The sequence below is a fragment of the Dermochelys coriacea genome, chromosome 2, assembly GCF_009764565.3.
Source record: "Dermochelys coriacea isolate rDerCor1 chromosome 2, rDerCor1.pri.v4, whole genome shotgun sequence".
Taxonomy (NCBI): Eukaryota; Metazoa; Chordata; order Testudines; family Dermochelyidae; genus Dermochelys; species Dermochelys coriacea.
Window position 1 is genome coordinate 226,704,123 of NC_050069.1, and position 15,660 is coordinate 226,719,782.

At 38.8% G+C, this 15,660-nt stretch overlaps 1 protein-coding gene across 6 annotated transcripts in view; it reads right to left on the minus strand.

Annotated features, from left to right (window-relative positions):
- The window catches only part of CDK14 (cyclin dependent kinase 14), a 512,169-nt gene that overhangs the window by 182,564 nt on the left and 313,945 nt on the right, over positions 1-15,660 (minus strand). The window lies entirely within an intron of this gene.

Genomic DNA, 15,660 nt, shown 5'->3' on the forward strand with positions numbered 1-15,660 from the left:
GAAACACAATAGAAGATGAAGATTTTAGCAAAGAATTTTATATATTGCCTCAAAAACTTACTTGCGTATTTAATGGAAATTGACTCTGGTATCAACTAAAAATTGGATGAAGAGCTGTAAATTTATTATTATTATTATTTATACTGCAATGTCATAAGTGCTACAAGGACTATTTTAGATATTGTTTGACACCATATTTTTTATCATCTGGAATAATTCAACTAATGAGCTTTTTATCCCTTAAAATATGATGCTAAATCAGGAGGTATTGTTAAACATCACTTATGAGAAAAATATAGAGACTTATAGGGCTCAATCTTGAGGCTGCTAAGCAATCTGGCTACAACCTGATAAAGCACTTAAGCTCATGTTTAATTTTAAGCACAAGAGAAGTCCTATTCACCCAGCATATTGCAGGATTGAGCCCTTAGAAAGGACAAATATATGGGCAGGAAATAACAAAATAAGATTCCTCCTAGGAAACAGTAAGAAAACACACCTTAGAAAAAATAAACTAAAATACAGACATACAACAGAAGGAAAATACATGGAAAGCCATAATGACAAATAAGGATCTTGGGGTAATGGAGCTCATGCAAGTCAATAGGAGTTTTCCCATTGACTTCAACAGACTTTAGTTTAGATCATGACCATAATGAACAGCAAACTGAGTATCAGTATATGATAGCCAAAAAAATTTTTTTAAATCAAAAATCAAAACCAAAATGTGTTTGTCTTGTATGAGCACAGACACCAAATCTCTTTGCAGCCATTAAGTCTGTGTACATTTTCAGGCATCCCAAAAAAAGAACATCAACAAACTGGGGGGATTTCTTAGCAGAGCAACAAAAACGATTATTACTGGAAAAATTGACTTGTAAGGAAAAGATAAAAGAACTCCATATATCATTCTGGGTAAAACAATGAATGGGGCGGGGGGGAGGACGGGGCGGAAATAGGATGACTCTGTACAAGTATCTGAAAAGTATGAAAAACAAAGAGGTCAAGGAATTGCTTTGGATTTCACTAGTTTCCAGAACTGAATATATACCAAAGAGGGTAGAAGTAATGAGATGCAACTAAGAAACAGAAAATTTAAGAAAAAAGAAAAGGAGTACTTGTGGCACCTTAAAGACTAAAAAAATATATTTGAGCATAAGCTTTCGTGAGCTACAGCTAAATTTGTTAGTCTCTAAGGTGCCACAAGTACTCCTTTTCTTTTTGTGAATACAGACTAACACGGCTGCTACTCTGAAACCAGAAAATTTAGGGTGAGAGTTAAGGAAAACTGCCTAATACTGAGGTCAATTATACTGTGCAATAGCCTCCCAAAGGAATGGCAGGTCCACTACTCAAGTCACATAAAACTAGTCTGGAACACTTAAGTATATTTTGCAGGGAACTATCTTATCTTGCATTAAGCAGCAGGTGGACAAGATGAGCTAATAGATCTCTCCCATCTCTATCTTCTACGAGTCGAGGTTAATCGGAACATATTTCATACTTCAAGAAGTAACTTTGCTTTTATTGTCTCTCCCCCCCACTCTATACCCTCCCATTATTTATTTATATATTATTTGTACACATACATACATACCCTATAGTGTGTACATGAGTGACATTTTCAGGCAAAGTGTTTGAGAAAGTGTGTGTGTCACATTGAAGAACTTTGGCAATAGTTCAATAATTTGATTTAGCATTTCCTACATCCTTTGGAGGCGGTCTGAATTCTAATTTGCAAACTGAGTTGCTGGGCTTTTGGATACTTGATTCAGGAATCTTCAGGAACAAAATGGGATAACATTGCAAAGCAAACATGACAAACTTAAATGACAGCTATTGAATGTTGAAATGTGTGACTTACCCTCTGACAACAATAAGCATGACTAAGCCTATTGATGTACTGATACCACCATATGTGGCCATCCATCTAATATTGTCCAACCTAATTTCCTTGGGCTATATCCATCACCCTACTATACGGAGTAATATAAAGGAAGAGTTCATGTTGTAGCTCAATGGGTTACTCTGAAATTTGAATATAGATAACAAATGACTATCTAATGAGAAGTTTAGGTGGCTACAGGAATTTCATTTTTATGCAGAGCATTTGTAGGCCAAGAGTCGCAGCTCATAAAAAATAACTTGTTTGGTTGCCATTATACAATATTTTAAGAAATTAATTTTTGTTTTAATTCTGAAGAATTCTGTCTATATAACATTTGACATAATGCACAAATTCAAATTACAATCTATCTGGATATGAATTTATAAAGCCTTTGCAATATCTCTCTTTTACTTGACACTTTACCTAAAAACTTATTAAGATTATTCATATCCATTAAAGTTGCTGGGGTGTGTTTTCTTTTTACTTCTGAAGAGGTCCATATAAGTGACTGCAGAGCCATTTTTGATTAACAAGTTGTTTTCATACTGATTTTTATTGTTTTATTTAAATGCAGATTTTAAAATTTGCGTGGACAATTAGGGAACTTCACTACAACAAACACTGAATATTCTTTGCTGAATGAACAGCTTTTCTATTGCATTCATTTGCTAACAAGAGACAATATTCAGCATCATGTCACTTCAGAATCGACATTCAGATTTTGAAGACCCAGGAGATCTACATCTGGCCATGAAGCCTGACTTCAGATTGCAAGATTTTGCTCTTTGGGAGGAGACATATTTTGAAGGCACTAAATGATCACTTTAATACTTCTGATAAAGTTACTTAACATTTATAAAAAACACAAGAGGAATAATTCATGTAACTCAGATTTTGCGCCAGTTTTCCAAAAGCGATAGTGCTTTTTTATATAATACCTGCTTAGTATTTTCTCCATCACCACCAAGAGGCAATATTGGAATACTGAATACTTTACTAACACCAAAGGTAAAGACTACACAAACTTGAAACAATGGGTTGCACTTCAAAAAAAGTACATGTTCAGGATTAATAGCGAAGTAAGGACAATTAAACAGATTTTGTTTCAGCTACTTTACTAAATTGGAAATTGTATACACCAATTTTTACCCCCAGGAAAGGCCTTGTATCAAGTCAATGTGTGGATGTATAATACATCTCTGAATAAGGTTTGTACAGGATAAACTGTATGTAACCTTGACTAATAAGCCTGCACTTGCAAGGAATTGTTGCTTTTAACTACCCCTGATTCGTGGAATCTGGTTCCCTGACAGAAACCACCGTTGACTTTAATGAGTCCAGGATTTCACCCCTTTTGTCTACAGGCATGATCTCCAAGGAGCTGAGAACACTCAACTCCCACTGAGGGGTCTACTACCTTGCAGAATTATGTCACATGGTTGAACCCTAAAAAAAACTAAATATCACTGGTTTCAGCAGATGGATGTTTATTAAAGGTGAATGAATAATTTGCAGTAAATAATTTAACAGCTGCCAAACTATGGTATGAGCCATGCAGGGCTGCACTGACCCAGATAGAGTTGGCAAGGGACTGTTCTACACACAAAGTTGCACAGTTTTTCCTGAAGTGTGATTGTGCAGGCAGGGACACATTTGTCTTGGAGATGAAATGCATGGCTTCACAGATGGTATCTGCGACGCTGGGAATGTAGGTGTCAGCTCTTGACAAAGCTTTAGAGCTCAGCCAAGCACTGACAAATTCATTACTGGAAACCAGTCTGTTTCACCTGTGTGTTAGTATGGTTAAGATGGGTATTTGACTTATAACAATGTGTTTAGACTTTATGAAATGCTTGTAAGTTGCTACATGAATTAAGCTCACTTATAATATCTGGATCACATACTATAAGGTAATATTTAAGTTTTTGCTTTGTAATTGTAAAAAATGTTTGCTCTAAAATTGTGAACCCAGTCAGGAGAGATTGTTTTCTGCCCATCAAGAAGGCCTATCAAAACTAAATGAGCCACTGTAGAACATCACAATACAAAGATTTTGTTAATTACTTCTTACTACCATGAAGAGGCTACCTGAAAAAGGGCTCACCCATGGGCTTGAAGTCTGGAAGAAGGAAATAAAAATACCTGACAAAATAGCTCTTTTATTGTCTGGACTCTCACAGGATCAGAGCTATAAAACAGAAACAGAGATCCCCAAGGTCAACTTGGGTTAGCCCTAAAAGATATTCAGAGCTGATAGATTACTACAGTTCTCTCACCTTTTGGAACCATAGACTATAGTTCATTTGTGTATATATGCTTGCCTGCTTTAACCTTGTAATAACTCTTTCTTTTCTTAGTTAATAAATCCTTAGATAGTTTACTATCGGATTGGCTTCAAGCATTGTCTTTGGTGAGAGATCTAAGGCACAAAAAGACCTGGTGTAAGTGACTGGTCCTTTGGGACTAGGAGTAACCTGAATATTTTGTGATCTCTGGTGTATAGCAACCATCTATCACTAAGTCCATCTTGCCTCGGTGGCACGATAGACTGGAGTGCCCAAGGAAACTGACTGACTCAGGTGAAAGACTGTTCTAGAGCTTTAGGAATTCACACTTGTTACTAAGACGGTGAAATCTAATTATAGAACACACAACCAGTGTGGGGTCTCTCCCCTACTTCTTGACAGTCTGCCAAGTCTGGCACTCGCAGTCATGAGCCACTCCAGATAGTTTGACAGTGTTTATGGGCGGGCTTTGGGTTCCTCAAAAACGAAATGCTGTTCTGGGAAGGAGGACTGCTAGGAAGACATGGGTCCTCCTGACCATGAAGGGGAAGAGCATTTTCATGCACTGACTGTCCAATCTAGTGGGGAGGACTTTAAATTAGGTTCAAGAGGGCAGGTAACACAAACCCACAAGTAAGTATAAAAAAAGGGAACCTTAACAGAGGACTAAAGGTGGGGGCAGAGGAAGATGAAAAATCTCAATAGGGTGGGAGCAAAAACAGTAACAGTGGGGAAATCTACTCAGCATCTCATATGTCTGCACACAAATGCAAGTAGTATGGGGAATAAACAGAAGGAACTGGAATTATTAATAGATAAGCAAATCATGACTTAATTAGCATCACAGTGACTTGGTGGGATAAATCTTCTGACTGGAATAGAGGGGAATACTTTGCTCAGGAAGGACGGGGGAGGGGTGGGAGGAGGTTTTACATCAAGAAAATATACATTTGTTCTGAGGTCTGGAGGGAAGTGAACAGCAGACCAGTTGAAAGTTTCTGAGAGCAGATAAAAGGGGGAAGAAACAGGAGTGATGCCATGGCTGGGGTCTAGTACAGACCATCGAACCAGCAGGAGAATGTGAATGAGGCATTTTAGAATAAACAATAGAAATTTCAAAAACCAGGCCTATAGTAATTGGGGACTTTAACTAGCTAGACATCTGTTGGAAAACTAATATGGCAAAACACAATGTCCAATAAGTTCTTGAAATGTATCGTGTACAATTTCTTGTTTCAGCAAGTGGAGGGCATAATAGGAGGGGCAGCCATTTTAGACCTGATTCTAACAGAGAGGAATTGGTTGTAAATCTCAAGATTGAAGACAATATGGGTGAAATCATCATAAATGATAGATTTGATTAATTTAAGGAAAGGAAGGAGTGAGAGCAGCAAAATAAGGACAGTGGACTTAAAAAATCTGCTTTTCGGAAAACAGAGAACTGGTAGGTAAGGTCCCATGTGGAAAAAAAAAAATCTGAGGGAAAATGACTTCAGGAGACCTGGTAATTTCTCAGAGACAATAGTATTAAAAGTACCATGCCAAACGATTTCTACATGAAAGAAAGATAGGAAGAATAGTAAGAGGCCAATATGGCTCCACAAGGAGCTCTTTAATTACATGAAAATTGTAAAGGAATCCTACAAAAAGTGGAAACATTAATCAATTGCATGAGTACAAAAGAATAGAGCAAATATGTTGGGACAAAAGCAGAAAGGCTAAAGCACAAAGTGAGTTATATCTAGCAAGGGTCATAAAAGGTAATAAGAAGGGGTCTATAAGTACATTAGGAGCAAGAGAAAGATGAAGGGAAGTGTAGGTGGGGAAGGAGAATAACAACTGCTAACATCAAGGAGATTGAAGTATTTAATGCCTATTTTGCTTCAGTCTTTAATATGAAGGTAAATTGTGACCAGATACTTAATGCAATTAGTATTAAGAAGGGGGGAAAGAACGCGAGCCAAAATAGAAAACGAACAGGTTAAAGAATATTTAGATGTATTAGATGTATTCAAGTTATCCAGGCCTGATGAAATTCATCCTAGCGTACTTAAGGAGCTAGCTAAAGCAATCTTGGAACCATTACAGATTATCTTTGGGAACTCATGGAGGATGGGTGAGAGCACAGAGGAATAAAGAAGGGCAAACACAGAACCTTGCTTTAAAAAGGAGAACAAAGGGGACCTGTGGAATTATAGACTAGTCTGCCTAACTTTGATACCTGGTAAGATACTGGAACAAATATTAAACAAGTTAGATATGTTCAAGTTGGCAGGGCCTGATGAAGTTCACCCCAGGGTTTTTAAAGAACTAACTGAAGAAATCTGGGAAACATCAGCGATTTATCTTTGAGAGCTCATGGAGGATGAGTGACGTCCCAGAGGACTAAGAAAGAGCAAATACAGTACCTATCTTTAAAAATGAGAACAAAGAGGACCTGAAAAAGTATATCCCAGTCAGCCTAACTTTGATACCTGGAAAGATACTTTTCAGAGTAGCAGCCGTGTTAGTCTGTATTCGCAAAAAGAAAAGGAGTACTTGTGGCACCTCAGAGACTAACAAATTTATTAGAGCATAAGCTTTCGTGAGCTACAGCTCACTTCATTGGATGGAAAGATACTGGAAGACATTATTAAACAACCAATTTGTCATCACCTAGAGAATAATAATGTAATAAATAATAGCCAACAGGAACAAATCATACCACACCAACCTAATTTCCTTCTATGACAATGTTTCTGGCCTGGTAGATGGAGGGGAAGCTGTAGATATGATATATCTTGATTTTAGTAAGGCTTTTGACAGTCCCACATGACATTCTCATAAGCAAACTGGGGAAATGTGGTTTAGAAGAAATTAATATGAAGTGGGTGCAAAACTAGTTGAAGGACCTAACTAAAAGAGTAGTTATCAATGGTTCGCTGTTAAATTCGGGGGTTGTATACAGTACTGTCCTGCAAGGGAGTGGTCTGAGTCTGATACTATTCAATGTTTTCATTAATTAGTTGGATAATTGAGAGGAGAGTATTATAAAATTTGTGGATGACACCAAGTTGGAAGGGGTTGCAAGAACTTTGGAGGACAGGATTAGAATTCAAAATGACCTTGACAACTTGGAGAATTGGTCTGAAATCAACAAGATGAAATTCAATAAAGACAAGTGCAAAGTATTACACTTAGAAAGGAATAATGAAATGCATAACTACAAAATAAGGAAAAAGCCAGCAAGGTGATAATACTATTGAAATGGATCTGGGGGTTATAGTGAATCACACATTGAATATGAGTCAACAATGTGAAGCAGTTGCAAAAAAAAAAAAAGGGGAGGGGGCTAATATTCTCGGATGTATTAACAGCAGCATCATACATAAGAGGTAATTGTCCCTCTGTATTCAGCACTGGTGAGGCTTCAGCTAGAGTAATGTGTCCAGTTCTGGGCATAATTCTTTAAGAAAGATGTGAACAAACTGGAGAGAATCCAGAGAAGAGCAACAAAAATTATAAAAGGCTAAGAAAACATGAACTATGAGGAAAGGTTAAAAAAACTGAGCATGTGTAGTCTTGAGAAAAGATGACTGAGGAAGGACCTCATAACAGTCTTCAAATGTATTAATGGCTGTTATAAGGAGGGCGGTGATCAATTGTTCTCTATGTCCACTGAAGGTAGGACAAGAAATCAACTTAATCTGAAGCAAGAAAGATATAAATTAGTTATTAGGAAAAGTTTTTTAACTATAGGTAATTAACCACTGGAATAGGCTTCTCAGGGAGATTGTGGAATCCCCATCATTATCTAACCTGTTCTTAAAAACTTCCAGACACCAGCCAAAAATGGTCTATGTATACTTGGTCCTTAGTCTGCGCAGGGAGCTGAACTCATTTACATCTTGAGGACTCTGATGGGGTGTATTCCCCTCACTTGCCCTGAATGGGGTTAATGCAGGCCAGCGAGACCAATTAACCTATTAGGCTGCAAACTGGCGTATAGTTAGGCTGAGAGGAAAACCCTATTTAGGGGAAGCTCACGTGTGCAGGAACAGGCAGGGCCTCTATAAAGCCAGGCTGCTGGTAGCAGACAGGGGTTGCAGGGAAGTAGTCTGCAGTCATTGCCTGGGGAAAGGGAGGTGTGTTTGGGGCTACAGAATTTATTCTGCAATTACTCCCTGGGAGAAGGCAGTTTAAGCTGGCAAAAACCCCTGGGGGCAGGAGGTGGAAGTGTAGGAAGGGCTCAGGGAAAATACAGGTTTAGGTGAAGGTGAAGACCTTACCTGCTGCTTAGAAGGTCCCCGGCTGCAACCCAGAGTAGAGGCTGGAACCCGGGTGGGCCTGGGTTCCCCTACCAGCCACTAGGAAAGTGGCACCATCAGAGCAGTGAATGAGAAGACTTCCTGAGACAATTTGTAAGGAAAGACTTTGATACCCTGGAAGGGGAGGACTACAGTAACCTGGCCAGAGGGCCAAGCCACAAAGACAGAGCACCCTGAATCACAGACAGAAAGCAAGAGAGAGACAGCAGGACATGCAGCGAGCAGTGGAAGTGGGCACTGGACCTGGAAAAAGCTGATCCCCAGAGTGGCTAGGAGAAGGAGGCCCCTAGCAGTGAGTAGACCCCGTGACAAGGACCCTTCCAGCCATACATTTATTATCCTGATTCTATGCTTATTCAAAACAACTGCATGCTCATACATGATGGTATTTATTAATGGAACTGGTCAGAAAAAGAGGTGGTTTTTTACTGGTGAAAAATTTCTATCAAAATCCGAAACATTTTGATTCAGAAATGTTGCTGCAGTGGCTCACAGCCGTTGTCACTTGGGTGCCTCATGCTTCCATTCTGTTCTATGGGCTGTGCTCCTTGGTCAGACTATATCTCCTGTGATAGCCTCCCCTTTTGGAGACGGGAGACAGTAACATCTGGCTGTTGTGCAACATGGGCAATGTTTTCCAGCCAAGGAGCCTGGCCCTTTGTAGGTGAATGGGGATAGTAGGCAACCAAACAACTCCTCCCACGAGGGAGTACATCCAAATAAAAATATTTGGACTTTTTCCAACAAAATGACATTTTGTTGATGAAAAATTTTAAATTTCATAAAACAAAGTTCATTTAGTCAAAAATTCAATTTTTCATAAGGTAAAATTTTTAATCCATGTTAGTTCTGAAGGGTGTGATCAGATTCTTTTCTGGGTCATTTAACTGCCTAAAAACTAAGGTTCTGAAGAGTGGTTCTGTGGTTCCCCTCCCCCTGTGCAATGTTGCATTCCAAATAAAATATACCCTGTCAAGGTTCCTTCCCCACTCTGAACTCTAGGGTACAGATGTGGGGACCTGCATGAAAGACCCCCTAAGCTTACTCTTACCAGCTTAGATTAAAAGCTGCCAAAATGTTACACAAATAACAGGAAAAGTGACCACTTGAAAAAGTCTTCCCCCAAAAATATTCCCCCAAGCACTACACCTCCTTTCCTGGGAAAGGCTTGATAAAAATCCTCACCAATTTGCCTAGGTGAACACAGACCCAAACCCTTGGATCTTAAGAACAATGAAAAGCAATCAGGTTCTTAGAAGAAGAATTTTAATTAAAGAAAAAGTAAAAGAACCACCTCTGTAAAATCAGGATGGTAAATACCTTATAGGGTAATCAGATTCAAAACATAGAGAATCCCTCTAGGCAAAACCTTAAGTTACAAAAAGACACAAAAACAGGAATATACATTCCATTCAGCACAACTTATTTTATCAGCCATTTAAACAAAACAGAATCTAATGCATATCTAACTAGATTGCTTACTAACTCTTTACAGGAGTTCTCACCTGCTTTCCTGCTCTGGTCCTGGCAAAAGCATCACACAGACAGAGAGAACTCTTGATCTGGAGGATGGTGTGGATTGCACCCTCAGCAAGTTTGCAGATGACACTAAATTGGGAGGAGAGGTAGATATGCTGGAGGGTAGGGATAGGATACAGAAGGACCTAGAAAAATTAGAGGATTGGGCCAAAAGAAATCTGATGAGGTTTAACAAGGACAAATGCAGAGTCCTGCACTTAGGACGGAAGAATCCCATGCACCGCTACAGACTAGGGACCAAATGGCTAGGCAGCAGTTCTGCAGAAAAGGACCTAGGGGTTACAGCGGACAGAAGCTGGATATGAGTCAATAGTGTGCCCTTGTTGCCAAGAAGGCCAATGGCATTTTGGGATGTACAAGTAGGAGCATTGCCAGCAGATCAAGGGACGTGATCGTTCCCCTCTCTTCGACATTGGTGAGGCTTCATCTGGAGTAGTGTGTCCAGTTTTGGGCCCCACACTACAGGAAGGATGTGGAAAAATTGGAAAACGTCCAGCGGAGGACAACACAAATGATTAGGGGACTGGAACACATGACTTATGAGGAGAGGCTGAGGGAACTGGGATTGTTTAGTCTGCGGAAGAGAAGAATTAGGGGGGATTTGATAGCTGCTTTCAACTACCTGAAAGGAGGTTCCAAAGAGGATGGCTCTAGACTGTTCTCAGTGGTAGCAGATGACAGAACAAGGAGTAATGGTCTCAAGTTGCAGTGGGGGAGGTTTAGGTTGGATATTAGAAAAAACTTTTTCACAGAGGGTGGGGAAACACTGGAATGCGTTACCTAGGGAGGTGGTGGAATCTCCTTCCTTAGAGATTTTAAGGTCAGGCTTGACAAAGCCCTGGCTGGGATGATTTAATTGGGGATTGGTCCTGCTTTGAGCAGGGGGTTGGACTAGATGACCTCCTGAGGTCCCTTCCAACCCTGATATTCTATGATTTGTTTCCCCCCCCACCTTTAAAAGTATCTTGTCTCCTCATTGGTCATTTTGGTCAGGTGCCAGCAAGATTATTTTAGCTTCTTAACCCTTTACAGGTGAAGGGTTTTTCCTCAGGCCAGGAGGGATTTAAAGGTGTTTACCCTTCCCTTTATATTTATGACATACTCGGTTTGCAAAATCACTTTGTGTGTGCATCTGTGCAAGTAAATTCGATTGCTCAGATTCTGAGAAACAGAAACACCGAAGGGCTCAAGCACAACTGAAGTGAATGTCATTTTAAATTGAGCAGCATTGCCCAACAAAATTTTCCTGTTGAGTACATATTTCCTATACTTAGGGAGTTTTTGTTTTTCGGTTTCCTTTGTGTAATAAGGAGATTTCAAAATTGAATTCTCTGCTATGTATGAAACATCTCTAAAGTTGACACACTTTTGTTGATAGATCTGGTAAATGTGTAATGCCAAACTAAAGACAATATTCTTCAGGAACAGGAAACTAAATTTAATGTCTTTCCAACAGCTAAGAACAAAAGAGACTTCTCACATGAACCCTGACCCGGGAGAATTTCCAATCACAGATTAATTCATCTGATAAAACTGCTCATTGTCAGTGTCTTCTCTGGAAGTTTAATTAACAATATCTTGATGGTTATCACAGCATTCTGACCTCTTAAGGATTAGCATTTCTCTGGAGTAGAAATTGTTATGGTTGAGAGCATCAAGGGCAAAAGAACCAATTTTCCCTGCTGTTGTCTCTCTCTTTCGCGCCTCAAACAACTAGTGCTTCACAGTGTACTGGGATTACTAGCCCCAGACTCTTTCATTGAAAACTGTTTACAAGGGATGTAGAATAAAGATGCCTCTGTCATGTCCCCTGTGTAAATAGATAATGTAATGCACCTGTGTCCTGGAGAAGACCATTTTTATATACTATCTCAATTGTTGTCATAGGTCTGGATTGGACAAGTATCATGAAAGCAGACACAGGATTATGGTAAATACTCAATTCTGCTTTCCAATAATGGGAGAACAGATTACAACAGAAAAATAGGGATCTTTGTACCTGGGAGAAGAGGGAGGGAACAGATCGTGCACACGTAAAATATAAAGCTCAAGATGAATACTCTTCTTTAAACTGAAATCTGCACTGAGATCATTGTCATCCCAGCTGCTATAAAGTTAAATAAATTAATGTAAATCAAAGGCAGAAATGTAATGGAGATAATGGTGATCTAATATGCAATTGCATTACATTTGACAGGAAAAGTTATAAGTGATTTCTTCCACAGTGATAAGCACAGTTAATGTTAATTAATTAAATGAAATTTTAAAAATTGGCACATTGCTTATTTTACCTGAATTGTGACTAACCGTTCATATCCTGTCAGGCATTCATTGTATCTTTTAAAACAAAGAAATCTGTAGTATGGATAAAATATAATAAGACAGTTGCCAGCTGTTTGGCAAATATAGATTATAGCCAGCTACATGTTCAAATAAAATATGCATAGGGACTTCCAGCTTTTAAAAACAGATGTAGCAGCGCTTAAATTGTGAGAATCAAAAAGCCATTAATAACTTTCTTGAATCAAGTATCTCAGCTACTAAAGCTCAGTTCTTCTTGTAAGAAACAAGCAAAACAGATACGTATAACAGGTTTTTTACATTTTTATATTACCTATATATTGTTTTTAGTGTTTTATAAAACCTCTAGCTATAGAAGCTTAAAGATTATTTCCCTGCACTGACTTTCAGAGGACTGTAAAATCGAAGGATTAAAAAAATTTATACCAGAGGCAGTGCTAAATGGTACTTTTACCTACCAATAAGTCCTCATCAAGAAAAAAAGCATATCCAAGGCTTGATGCAGTCTCAGGTTGCATAATATGTTCACACAATGCCACAGTATCATATGCTGACAGCAGTAAATCACAGCGCACATTGTATTGATTTCCATCACTAGCTGACACTATTGATGTAGGTACGTCTTCATTAATATTCTTTTACTGCCAGTGGCTATTTAAACAGAAAGCTGGAAAATGTAATACTGTATGTGGATCATTAGCTTCTAGTTACTATCCTAATGCCCTACTATGGCAAATGAAGCGTAAAAATAGCCCCCGGTCACTGCCACCTGCTTCCAGCCACTGTCCAGTGGTTAATATTTGCACTCCTATTATACAGCTGCTCTTCTGCTCAACAGCAGATCCATGTTCAATTCCTTGGAAACCCCAATTAAATGTCATTTATCATGGCTAAAGTCAGTGCTCTATGAGCTTTTTTCTAAATGGAAAAAACAGATGTGTATTTTCTCTCAATACTATTTAAATATTTCAGTAAAGTGACTGCCTGCTTTTGTAATGAAGATGTACGTGATGAATCAGGACACAGAAGGCACACACTATTTAACATAAGGACGTAACACTAATAATTGTATATGGATGTTAATGTCACACAAACACACACAGACACACTTGTTGGTAATGAATTATCTTGGCATCTGATACAAGCAAGGATTCTCTCTCTCTCTTCATTCTGGGAAATCATTACTTAGTCTAATTTAATCGTGGCTCAACAATATGCTGCTTCTGTAAAAGAGCTCCCATACGATCTGTTCTCCAACATGCCTTACTGTTAGACGTACCAAGTTAATAAAAATATTTTCCACATGCAAGATCTCCTGCATTTTCTGAATATAAACTGGAGAGGTGGGGTGTGAACCTCACTGTTCAGTCCTTTCATGTGCCATCTGAGTGAACTGTGTGCTCTGAATAACATTCTGATCCTGTGATTGCTCAGTGTCAGAACAAAAAATAGTTGCCAGTACACTGGATTCATAGCTTTGATCAGTACAATCAGTGCTGCCTCATTTTTCATTTGGAACAAAGCTTTCTCCATGGGCACCCGAGATCTCTTCTGGGCCTGTGTTAAAAGTCCTGCCACCAGGGATGTCAACATTTTATGTCCGTTATTTAAGACATTTTCTTTTGTGCCCTCCAGCAAGCACCCTTGCCTCACTGCTGAGATCCAGACATGGAATATGATTACATTGGTTAGGTCCGTCCTGGACTTCGCTTTTATTAGAGCGCTCTCTCTCTATCTCTCTGATATGGGATAGGATGCAGAGATAAAATTTCTAGACACCATTAATGGTTGCTTCTTGGACCAGCTAATCGTGGAACCCACAATGAGAGAGACAATTCTTGATTTAGTTCTAAGTAGAACACAGGATCTTGTCCAAGTGGTGAAGATAGCTGAACTGCTCAGTAACACCAACCATAAGGTAATTAAATTTAACATTCTTGTAGGAGAGGAATACCAGAGATACCCAGGTTGCCTTTATAGTAATCTAAAGTATCTCTGTTGCATATTTATGGTTTAATTTGGTCTCCCAGTTTGGCACAGTAACTCTGCACAGTTCAGATGAACATTCCATGTCTTTTTTCCTCTAAAGTATTTGCTAATAGAACTGGTCAAAAATGCAATTTTTTTTTGGTCAGGAATTTCATAAATATTTTTCTTTAATAAAATCCTGTGAAAATGTTTCAGTTTTCAATGAAAAACTAAGAACCAAAGTAGTTTGGTCTTCAGAAACCTTTTTTTTTGTGGGGGGGGAGTTTTCAAAAACTAAAAAAGGATAATTAAATCAACCCCTCCCCCGAAAGTTTTACTGAATATTTGTTTTTTGTTGAAAAGCTGAAAAATTTCAACCAAAATGAAAATTTTGCACCAAGTTTTTTGTTTTGTTCAAAAAGCCATTTCACATTAAAGAAAATGTTTTGGCCAAATCTATTTATGAATTTTGCAGAGAACATTTGAAAATGCTCCCTTCTTGGAATTTTTCTTGCAGTTCTTTGGGTTCCTCTAGCTAAAGTCAGTAGCCCCACAATTCCATACTTAAACACACACTGAAAGCACACAGAGATAAAATCTGATCATTTAGGACAAATTTGAATAAGTTAAACACATGGATTTTTTCCTTTTTCATGATAACCTAAATGGACAGTGCCAAGTTTAGCTGACAGGAATGCTCAGATCCATCAGCTATTTTCATTCTCGAATGCACCCAGATTCACCAGCTGTGCTCTGAATGTTCCCCTATCAACCCAGGTTGCTCTCTGGGCAAAGATGAGACTCTAGGAGATGTTGAGAGGGCCTGGGGTGGGAGACCTGCCTGAAGGGCTCCTCAGAACACTACTTTGGCTCTCCAAGGCACCACACTGTCCACTGGGTATCATATGCTAGCTAAGAGAGATATTGACCAAATACCAGGGCAGAGCTTTTTGTCACAGAAGACACTGGGTTTTATACCTGCCATTGCTGTGAAATTCTGAGTGGATATGATGATGGCGAGCAGCACAGTGACTAATGTAAGGTCCTTACTGGCCATGGATTTGTAACAATAATTATTGCTGTTATACTGTTGTTATACTGTACTGCATTGTTTGTATCTTGAATTATGGCACTTACCCCTTTCCCTGTTTATTAGGAGATAAAATCTACCTTCTTCAAAACAAAATTTCAAATTAAGACCACAAAAGATTTGCAATACCAATTAAATTGCTTCTTTGTTATTGTTCATGCTAGTCATGTATCATTACTGGACACCCGCTGTAAAGTACTGGATATATAGGCAGGGGGTTGCTCTCAAGATGTACTATCTGGGAGGATCCACAAGGATTAGCACACACCGGCAGTCTATACT